Source organism: Macrobrachium nipponense, chromosome 10 (assembly GCF_015104395.2).
Source record: "Macrobrachium nipponense isolate FS-2020 chromosome 10, ASM1510439v2, whole genome shotgun sequence".
In the NCBI taxonomy this organism is placed as follows: Eukaryota; Metazoa; Arthropoda; class Malacostraca; order Decapoda; family Palaemonidae; genus Macrobrachium; species Macrobrachium nipponense.
Window position 1 is genome coordinate 59,229,230 of NC_087204.1, and position 12,585 is coordinate 59,241,814.

Here is a 12,585-nt window from a genome sequence, read left to right on the forward strand (position 1 = left end):
TATATATATATATATATATATATATATATATATATATATATATTATATATAGTATATACATATACTACAGAATAAGACGGAGTTACAAGGAAAAGTAAAATTTAAATTAAAAAGACGTTATAAAACAGTAGTGAGAATGATCCAGATATTTTACGGATTTCTTTGGAAATCTGCTCCATATGCCTCCCATATTATTGACAAAATCGGATGAACGGTTGACTGGTATGTACTTTTATCAGGTAGTGCAAATGATGTAACCTCACGAGTTAATTTCTTTAAATATGAAAAACATGCTCTTAAAATCTGTCTCCAGCTTGTCTACCCGTTTCCTGATTTACAAAGATGATAGAAAAAGGATTAGGTTTTTCTCTAGCAATTATACTTCAACGCTAGTCATGCATACACTGGATTTTTATTGTCAAATTCGTACCATTTTACTTCGTCTTAATATTAAAGTAATATGTATAAGCGTATGTGCTTTCAGTAAGTTAGAAATAAGTTAAATGACATTTCACCAGATTTTACTAAAGTCTTTTAACGGAAGCCAAACAATGTAATAAGTGAAAAATAGCGTAGTTAGGCAATATTATACTGGACTTACTGGAATGGCAATTTCACACGCCTCACGTTCCTCTGAAACATTCAAACTGTCTGTAATTAAAGATTTCGCCCAAGAGAAGAACAGAAACTCTTTGGATGACCTTGCATTTCTGTCTCCTTCTCTCACGGAGACACTGAGCTCAGTCGCAGACAATGACTTTTCAGCCCTGAAACAAACCTTCGCCATCTCCATTCATCTGAGTCCTCAAAAAGACGGAAACCCAATCTATCTTTGGACACACATGGACCTAAAAGGATCTGCTGGATTACTTTTCTGGCGTTTTCTCCTTTGGATGTCGTGAAGAAAAGGTCACCAGGACACAGAATGTGTTTCAAAACGAATCTAATCCCTGGGAGAGGGAAAAAAGTCAAAGAAGAGCTTGAACCCTTTCTGGCGCTGCCTTTTGTTTCTTGGTCTCTCTTGAAACGCCTCCCTTGGTGCTTTGTAATGAGTCACTTGTACAATACACTTGGTCAAAGACACCACAAGACAATGATATCAAGTATCGAGCAAAACATTAACTCTGGAAAATTGTGAGAGCATTTAACGGACAAATGTACCAGATACGAATATCCTTACACACGGATGAAACGTTTCAATTGGGTCACAAAAGTCAAATGCTAAGAATGTTTTATAGTTTGAAGGTGAGACCACCCATACAAGCATCTCAGGAAATGGAAGTAAACGCTTGTCAGCTTCTCCCTGTTTTCCGACATGTCCATGTTACCCATGATGGAAGTTTTATTGCTTTATTAATATTAAGACTTATCAATCAGACAGTTTGCTTCTTGCAATTTCGCAATATTCATTTCTGTTCTTAGAATACGCCTTTATGAGGACGCAGGGCACCAAACTAGGCAGTCAAGGGACAGAAAAAGAGAATTGTTTGATTAGAATAGTCTTCATTAACCTTAGCCCTAACTTCTTAAGAAATCTGTAGAGACTGAAGTAACTTGAAAATAATAGTTGTCAAAACTATTCACTGCAGAAACTACATAAAATCTAGTTGAATAACTTACAAGATATTCAATTCAAAGCAAAATTGGTCAAAAACTATGAAAAACAGCGGAACTAGCAGAGCAACAAGGTGATTGCAGATGAAATATTGTTTCATCTCAGGAGTCTAACACCGATCAGTGGAAATGCAGGTTTACAAAAATCATATTGAATTATTATGACAATATAACTTAATTTTCTATATATGATAAACACTAATTTTATAGCACGTATTAGTAACTATTTAGAACTTTCTATGGTCAAAATAAAGAAACAAGGGTTGTAGCAAAAAAAAAAAAAATCAACTGTACAAAAGGAAATTTACTTGGCTACCAGGCTCTGAGACTCGTGCAAAAGGACCTGAGAAAAGTAATAAAAAACGAAAAGTGTGAAAACAAAGGCCTTGATACGACAACCGCCTCTTTTTACTTCGTAGAAATACTAAGAAGAGAAGAAGACGAGGAGCCACAGCCAAAGGGTCGAGAAACCTCTTCCCGTAAAGGAGAAGGTTCAATGTAAAATAGAACAAAACGCTTAGTATCTTTTGAGGTGTTACAGTGGCATTCCAATAGTACAAAAGGCTGGCTAGATGACAAAGGACCAATGAGGAATAAAGGAGACAGAAAGAGAATGAAAGAATGTGGAACAACAGAAGGGCGAATGAAATTAGATCCTGGATAGCTACAATGAGCAGCGCCTCCCCGCCGATGCTCCTCCATTTACAGGACTCTCAGAAAAGAAATCCTTTCTATTACATCTCCTCTTTGTTGTTGTTGTTGTTATTGTTTGTAACTGATGCAACCAGGTACGGCCAATATCCTGTGCTGGGCATGATATAATTGGGTATAAATCAGCGCAACGGCTTCTTACTGCGTGGCTCACACATCTCATCCTTGGCCTCAAGATTAAAGAGAGATGCCTGTGGGGGGGGGACCCAATAAAGAAACATACGAAAGGGAAGTTCTTTCCAGAATGAAGAACTCTGGGTTGGAACATTTCGAAAACCTCGATCCACTCCCCAAGGAAAATCACATTGACTGTTGTACCCAAAAGACATCATCCACACTTGATATATCAATGAAGGAATCGCTTACTACTAATTTGTTATTCATTTGCGAAAGGTGATTGCGCTTCATTCTCTCTCTTTTAAATTGATAAGTATGATTACATGTATAAGGTACAAAATCCTTATAAAGGTCGAAACCTTAGGCTTTCACCAACCTACTTCTTTAATGGCGTGATGGTACAGCAGTATTGAGCTGATTTAACATAAACTGATGAACGGAAAGCAAATCCAACCATTATCAAATCCACAGTAAGAAACAAATTCATTATTCCATACAGCAATCACAATAAGAAACAAATTCATTATTCCATACAACAATCACAATAAGAAACAAATTCATTATTCCATACAACAATCACAATAAGAAACAAATTCATTATTTCATACAACAGTCACAATAAGAAACAAATTCATTATTTCATACAACAATCAAAGGCACAATAAACTGTTTTTCAAATACAATACCTGCAGCACGAAAAAACGCTTAGAAAAAGGCGCGCTAAATTTGTTGAGCACTTTGTAATATTTCTTATGCCTTCCTTTCTAATTAACGACAGAGCTAATTACAAGCGAAGCGGAGTCTTACTGGAAACGGGCTCATTTCTGGCGGCCGGGCCCTAAAGCTATTCAAATACCAATGTTTCCAAAAGTATTGAAGATAAAAGAAAAATCCTTTCGGCAGATAAAACCTTACATCTTTAAATGTCATCCCATTTAAGATTTATTCTCAAAATATCATACATTCACATTTAAACAATGTTTTAATTATTGCCTTAGACCCTAAGGCTATTGAAATGCTAATATCTCCAAAAGTATTGACGATGAAAGAAAAATACTTTCGGTAGATAAAACCCTGGCATGTACCGCGTCTCGCGAGTAGACGCTACGATGCCGTTTGGCACGGTCAGCGTTGCGAGTCCTACATTAAATTTTATCCCATATAAGATTTATTTTTTATTTCAATTTGAAAATATCATAAATTCACATTTAAATAATGTTTTAATTATTGTATTAGTCCCTACCGCTATTCAAATGCTAATATCTCGAAAAGTATTGAAGATAAAAGAAAAATGCTCTCGGCAGATAAAACCTTATATCTTTAAATTTCCTCCCATGTAAGATTGATTTTTAAAATATCATAAATTCACATTTAAATGATGTTTTAATTATTGCATTATAACTTTTGTCCCGGCACGGCCATAACGATATTCAGATGTTAATATCTCCAAAAGTATCGAAGGTAACAGAAATTTTTTTCTGCAAATAAAACCTAACATCTTTACATTTCATCCCAAATAAGACTTATTTTAAAAATGTCAGTCTTACTAGAAACGAGATCATTTCTGACGGCCCGGGACGGCCGGGTCCTAACGCCATTCAAAGGTAAAAGAGATTTTCTTTCGGCAGATAAAACTTTACATCTTTCAATTTCATCCCATATTAGCGATAATGATTATGTAGCAGAGAGTTCGCAGATACCTAGTTAGCCCTTTGGTTTAACTTGAAGCTTCGCGAGTTATCGCCTTTAGGGCGCCCTACTGGTAGTAATCGAATAAATAGCATTACTTTTATTTATTCATTATCGAAACACTTTTCATAAAAGAGAGTTATCCTTTGATAATTCTAAATGGTAAAAAGGGAATTATTTATGTCAACTCAAATCGGTTTCATTTTTCACAAAAGTTGTACTGAAAATGGAGGCTGATATGCGCTATGTCTTAGCACATATAAGCTCAGTAATATATGCTGTGGCACATTTCTGTAAGGAGTAGAGTTTATGTTCCTTAATTCAGGGAACCAAGGAGAGGCTGGGCCAAATCCTTTAATCCCCTAAAAATATCAAATCCCGAAATGGAGTGAAAGTCACGACCACTGGGGTGGGCATCTCTTCAGTTATCAGAGGTTTATGCATCTGATTGCTCGTCCTCGCAGGGTTTATAATAAATGTTCCGTAGAGAGCGTTCTTGAATTCATGCAGTCAGAGCTGCCCTCATGGAGTCATACTGAATAAGCTCACACACAGGAGCAATTATAATCATGACAGGAGGTAGGAAATAAAGTTTTATTGAGAGAGAGAGAGAGAGAGAGAAGAGAGAGAGAGAGAGAGAGAGAGAGAGAGAGAGAGAGAGTTGTAAGAGTCATTCAGTGAGGTCACTGGATATATTGATAAAGAAATCAATATGCAAATCTGATAATGAAAATGTAGAAAAATGTTGATATGGCAAAGTTGAAGTAGATACAAAGGAGGAGAAATTCTCACTTCTGTTTCATATCAGTAAAAGACTTTGGTTTGTCCCTTTCTTAATCATTAAAAGCATCCACCCGTGGGCTAAATATCAAATGTCTATCTGGCCAGTACTGTATTAATTTTCGTCTTTCATAGCATCTCAGAATGATTTCTCTCGCCCTCTTCGTCTTCACATAATTTGAATGTGAATAACATTTGTCATTATTCCTGAAAGGTATGTGACAGGAATTTTACTACTGAGAAAGTAAGGCAAAGAGCAGAATGATTGTTAGAAGAATAACATCGGTTTATTGAAAGAAAGGATGCCTGGATGAGCTATTTGCTTTCAAAAAGCTAAATGTGAACTACAGAAAACTGGTAATGTACTGAGTGAAGTGAATGTATGGTGTAAGGTAAATTCTTTCGAACAAGAGAAGGACAATACTACCAACGGAAAAACGAAAATGATAAAACAATCTCATAGATGAATTTCCCTTTCGGTTTAGTAATTAACTGCGTTTGTCCTGCTTCATACAGTGTATCAACATGCCTTGTGGATATTCTTGATCCACTGACCTGAATTATTTCAGATTCTAATCTAAAGAATTATGAAGAATGAAAAAATCTGATATTATTACATTTTATCTGATATCCTTGAAAGGATTAATTCAACTGAGCGGAAAAATTAAAGATTTGAGTTCAACTGAAAATGTTACTCTCAAAATTTTGCTATGATCATTTATGATCTTCTCTCCCCAATGCGTCCGTAGAATTACCAGAAAACAGACCATTATGCAATATTTTCAATCACAAAATAATATGGTTTACATATACGATCGGCAAAATGTTTTTAGCGGCGAAGCGAAAGCGTAAATTATTCATTTTTGGGAGGATAGAATGAGAATTGGTACCATAAATGAAATTAACTCTGTAGATGAAAAGATATTGCCACATACTACTTTTTACATGCAGATTTAACTTATCATTACATCTTCATCTATTCCTTTTATTGAGGTCATCTCAGTAAACTAAAGATATCAGCTTTCTCAGCCTTCTTTTTCAGAGAATTATGAGCAAGTGACACGTAATACATAGGTGGCGAAATAAATTTGATTACTATTACATAGAACAAATGGAAATTTCCTGATTTAATATAAAACGCTGCACTGGGAGTGACATAAAAAGACTTCAGATACAAGAAAACCGTATGACAAAAACTTTCTTATCCCCATTTCTTTAATAATGCAATATATATCAGTTTTAAACATAACTCTCCTGATGATATAAAAGGATGTGTATATCTGATCCCATGCAAGTTTGCCACAAAGTCTATTCAGGTCAAATGGAAAATTATTGGAAAAGAGCATTGTAAGCATACGAAAGAGAAGTGTAGAGTTCATAACAAAATTAACTGAAATACATACATTCAGTGTTTAAGATAACAAAGCAATTTTTGTTCATTATTGACAAAAAAACATCGCGGTAATAATTGGTTTACTATGTTAAAATGCAAACTGGATATAGCGAAGGATATGATGATAAAATAAGACTCAATTCTTAAGTGCAATTTTTTATATATTGCGAAAGATACATTAAAATTGCCGAGATTTACCCGGATTACTATCCTCATCGTCAGAGGAAATGTAATTTAATCAAAATCTCTACATGCATAGAATATTTATATGATGTTCCTGCTTGATCTTCTCACTTTCTTGAACAGCTGGTTTGAACCTCAACCAACCAGACTCGTCAAGCTGTCAGAAATGTGAAGGGGAGTCTAAGTGTACCTTTAGCTATCTACTTAATTTAATTTCATATAAGAAAGATTTGATATAAATAGGTATATATCATGAGAATGCATTAATTTATTACTAACTTTTAAGATTAATATGTAAAAAGTGTTGATTCTAAAAAGTGTAAAACTGGTTCAGATCAACAAAACTATATCCTTATCAGTTTTCAAATAAGAAAAAACTCATTTGCTCTACTCCATTGTAGCATGGTTTCATTTTAGTGGTGGTTTATGGCCATTAGATCAAGGTAGTCGAGTCATTGCTGGCTACTCCCAGACTTAGTGACCCTGGCTACTCTCCAACTGAGGCAGGCGTGAGTTGAACTCCTTGGGGAGTGATAGCATTTTAATGTTCACACCGTTTGGCTGTCCGTGTGAACTAGGAATGTATGGGTGGTTTCCGGGTGGGGTCCCACAAGACTACGCGTTGAGTCAGCGTATGTCCCCCAAGGGTGGAAAGGGGGGCTTGTCCCCAGTTAGTTGCCAGTCCACTCCGTTAGTGAATCTTAAATCTTTAAAGCAGTTCACTTAAAGTTGTCTAACAAGACAAAAGCAGTCAGGATCATACCTATATTTATACCTTTTCCTCTTAAAAACGGTTGGAACTGGTGGGTCGTGGGTACCCTCAACCCTGCAAACTTTACAGGCGAAACGGGAAACATACATACATACATACATACATACATCATACATACATACATACATACACACATTTAAATATATATATATTATATATATATATATATATATATATATATATATATATATATATATATATATCAGTCATAGGAACATCATCTCTCTAGTATATTTTACCAAGTTATTTCAGAATCATGAGTATCATCATCGTCAACAACAGCAACAATAATCAGAACAGCAGGAGCATCATGCAGTGAGCATCCAATTAATCCTATACGCTCCCATTACGTTTGGCCGTTCTTTGGTGGAGAAGGCAACTTTTGTCTGGAAAATGGCGACTGGTCTCGGCGGCTATGCAGGGACAAAGCCGGCTGAGTCTCTGGCGCAAGATTTTATAATGAAGATCCTTTTCAGACGGTAACAATGACCGAAAACCTCTCAAAGGGCTGCAGCTGGTCCTGGGGAACAAAAGCCACTGGTATTGAGGTTCTCTCCTGTCCGTGTTTACTGAACCGACTGCCTTTGCCAAGCTCCCCTACGGTTACGTAATTGTTGTTTTTAATGGCAAGCATAACACGTATAATGGAAGAATAGCAATTTGAAATTAGGTGGAAGTTACTTTTTTTCGTTTATTTTCCTCTAACAAGTGCCACTTCTCTTCTTGGTGCAAAAATGAAGTGGAGGAAATTACAGGAACGTTTTTCAAATATAATCAGCTATCATGCAATCAGCTGCAGTTTTGGTAGACCTATAAGGATCGATCAAAATGGTTGCAGGAGACGGATCCATTCTTATGTGAGTGCTGAAGCCTTCTCTCTCTCTCTCTCTCTCTCTCTCTCTCTCTCTCTGTCTCAGGCTGTCTGTCTGTCTGTCTCTCTGTCTCTCTCCTTCTGTCTCTGTCTCTGTCTCTCTCTCTCTCTCTCTCTCTCTCTCTCTCTCTCTCTCGGTTCTATCTTTTCAAGCTACTTGTTTTGTGTCAACTTAAAAAGGGAGATGTAGCCATAATCCGACGTCAGCAGGTATGAGCGTTAAAACCCTTTAATAACTTTTGACTCCAGCACAAAGAGAGTGACCATGAATCAGATGAACAATGTAGCACGGTCCGACGAATTAACGAGGACGTCTCTTTCTCCGATGCTGATTTTTTTTTAATCATAGTGCTTTGTGCTTTCTGCTTTTGGAAGGGAAATCAAAATCAGTAAAAAACGGTCAACAGTTCTTTAGGAGGGCTACTTACTGTGGATAATTCTAGGGGCTGTATTCACTGTATATTTTTTGAGACGTTCTCTCTCCTACGATACAACGAAACACAAAGTTCGCTGGAAAAGAGTTTTATACAGAGACATCGTAGGAGGCATGACTCTACTTTCAGGTGGTTTTACATTAATATGTTTTATGAGATTTCCGAGTACAAGATTAGTGTGCTTCATGCAACTGCTAAATAATAGAGGAGAGAGAGAGAGTAAATGACTATAGGCCAGCGAATATGAGTGCTTACAATTACTCATAACCTAGAGCAGAAAATCCTTATCATGTGTTCCTTATCACAGTGATGAGGAAGCGATCCCACCTCTCCTTCAGATTATTCTTACAGAGAACTTTTCTTGACATTTCCGCCCTTCCACCTAAGAACTCTCCAATTCTTCCTTTCACTTTGTTAATATATCTGCAACGTCTTCACATTAAGTTTCCTTGTACTTCCTTCCGACTTCCGCTACGTACACTACACTAGAAGTAGTTAATCTTAGCAGCTTATCATTTTTCTTATTTCTTTCTTATTAATTTTCAGCTCTCATAGAGGAGAGCTGGTTCAACAATCTTTATTGGTTCAACAATCTGTTAATTTCCTTGCTTAACCTGTATGTGCTCGGACTTACTCTTCTCCTACACTCCTGTCATTTGTTATATATATTCCCAAATATCTGCACGGATCAACCGGTTTCGTCTCCACCATCCAAATTAACGCTTATTGCTTTTTTCGTTTACTCTCATAACCTTACTCTTTCTCACTCTTTTCCCTCTCATCTATTGGTTTGCAAACTTTTCAACTATTTCACTACTTACATCAATTTTTCTTTACTAATACTAATTACTATTGTATCTTCTAAAAACTAGATTCGTTCCATGCTCTGTTCATAACTTGCTTCCTACCTGAAGTCGCTGTTGTTACTCTGACTTCTCACAGCAATTCATCCTTAAAGATATTAAAAGCATTAAGAAATGACATCCCTCCTTTTCAGACTCACATATACACCAAACCAGTCACTTATTTCACTGCATATTTCAATACAAGAAATTAATTTCAAACTGTTCACACAATAGTTTCTTAGCAAAACCTTTATGTACTGAACCTTTCCATTGCCTAAAATAAACCCATATATTTCTCTCAACATCAACCCATATGTCATTTGCCTTTCTCCGTCAAAGTCCTACTATGCTTGCTATACTGCATAAAATGATGTTCTTGTAATCCTTACCGTTGCTTCTATCACCTGTACCTTTGAGCACTGGAAAATGGATTTCTCCCAGCTATTTCTTCCAAACCTTTCATTCATGTAGATATGAACTACAAACACTTGTCGGCCACTCCGGTGCACTTCCCCTACGTACCTTAGCATCTAAATTGTAATCTCATTAACTTCTGAGGTCTCTTCATTCTAGAAACCCTTTGATTACTCTCCTTTCAGCCTCAAAGGTTCCTTCCACATACATTGTCATTCTTTCACAATTCTCATTCCTGAATCATTCATCAGTGTCACTCTCCTATCTTCCACACTTAGCAAATCTTTGAAAAGAAACATGTCTCTCTCTCTCTCTCTCTCTCTCTCTCTCTCGTCTCTCTCTCTCTCTCTCTCCTCTCTCTCTACTTCATATAATATATATATATATAATGTATATAATTATATAGATAATAAATATCTTAATTCTATATAAATATATTATATATATATATATATATATATATAATAGATAGATACTCACACACATACACACACACACACACACACACACACACACACACACACATATATATATATATATATATATATATATATATATATAGATGAAGGGAGGGGAGGGGAGGGGAAGTTGTTATTCTTTACCGAAAGAGTGAAGAGCTTTCAGAATCTCATTACGTCTGGTAAACACTCTGTCAATATTTATCATATTTAAGCCAAATAAATCACATCGCTTTTAAAATTACCTTTTTCTATCCGTAAAGAAAAAGATGACTTTGTTGTCGCTTGTACCAGACGTTAATCAGCGATAATTTAAAGTTTTGTTTACTTTCATGTCAGGTACATTTATTATTTGTCCTGGTGCTAAAAAGTTTCCTTTGATTGAGAATCAAAGTACTTTATTTTTAACCGACTATATTCTCAAAATAACGTGACTTATAAATCGCACACAAAAACATATATTTACATACACACACACACACCACACACAAAAACACACACATTATAAATTACTTTTATTTATATAACTAATATATATAGGGTATATATTATATATATATATAATATATATATATACTATATATATATATATATATATATATATATATATAGAATGCAGTCGGTTAAAAAGAAAGTACTTGATTCTAATAAAGGAAACTTTTTAGCACTAGGACAAATAATAAATGTACCTGACATGAAAGTAAACAAAACTTAAATTATCGCTAATTAGATAATATATCGATTGGCAGATTTCTTCGTTGAATAAGGATATCTACACATTTCCCAGTTCCACAATTTTCAGTGATAACGTCTGGTACAAGCGACAACAAAGTCATCTTTTTCCTTACGGATAGAAAAAGGTAATTTTGAAAGCGATGTGATTTATTTGGCTTAAATATGATAAATATTGACAGAGTGTTTACCAGACGTAATGAGATTCTGAAAGCTCTTCACTCTTTCGGTAAAGAATAACACCTTCCCCTCCCCTCCCCTCCCCTCCTCCCCTCCGCCCCTCCCCTTCCCCTCCCCTCCCCTCCCTTCATCCCCAGGGCAGGGCGACCAAAGTTGGGCCTTCAGAGATCGTGGCGGGGATCCTTAAAATCTTTTGGCCCATGACGATGCACCACAAGACGCCCATTATGAAGTGTTTTCCTTAATTTCTCAAAGTCAGTCTTGTTATCCGAAAATGAAGAGTCTCACTGGTCCTTGAACTCCGAAGCATCATGTGTTTGGTGATTATTGTTGCATTTTCCGTGGCAATATATTTTATTTTCGAATTATAATCCGCTACCTTTGGCGTTGTAATCAAGCGCATTTCTATACCAGAAAGGGATGAAATTCGCCGTAATTTTGACGTTAGTCACATTCTGACGCGTTCACTTCACGACGCTCCGCCTTGATTCTTATTGTGGTTCCTTTGAAAGACTGTAGCTTGTGCACACAACGAAGGGATCTCCTTCTGTTGTTATTTATCTTCTAAACAAACTGAGATTGCAGAATCATCTTTTTCGACCTGTAGAACATGAATACCTCTCATACCGGGAAGCCCCTCATGAATGATCAATTACTCGGTCTGAAGAAATGCCCGGATTATTTTCTGTTGTTTGTTCAAAATGAACTCTTTCAGACGCAAAATTTCGAGGCATTCGCTTTAGTTACGTTATCAAGTCATGCAGCCAAAATGACATTCATTGTTCAATGCAAGATGTACTATGCACGATATTCTTTGTTTTGACTTTATTCATGAAAGTTTCTTGAGATCGATTATAACAAAAAGTCAAGTGGAAAAAAGGCATTTCTTTGCCATCCACACAATTGGACCTGGTCATTCCCTTTTTCGTATTCATCGCAATAACCTGGTTTTGAACTACGTGAACATTCGTTCTATTAACAAGCTTTAGTCTTCTTTTGTATATATATATATATATATATATATATATATATATATATATAATATATATATATATATATATATATATATATGTCTCTCTCTCTCTCTCTCTCTCACCTCCGGCCCTCCTTCCCTCTAGCCTACTATCCCGTTCCCATATATCTATATATATATATATATATATATATATATATATATATATATATATATATATATATATATATATATATATATATAGATATATGGGAACGGATAGTAGGCTAGAGGGAAGGAGGGCCGGAGGTGAGGAGGAATGGGAGGAGAAGGGGGAGGGGAGTAGGATGGGAGAGTAGGAATCGAGGGAGTGAGAAGTAGGAATGGGGAGGGGGGAGTGGGAGAACAAAGCTAATTAACACTTGACCGTGTGCTCGGTA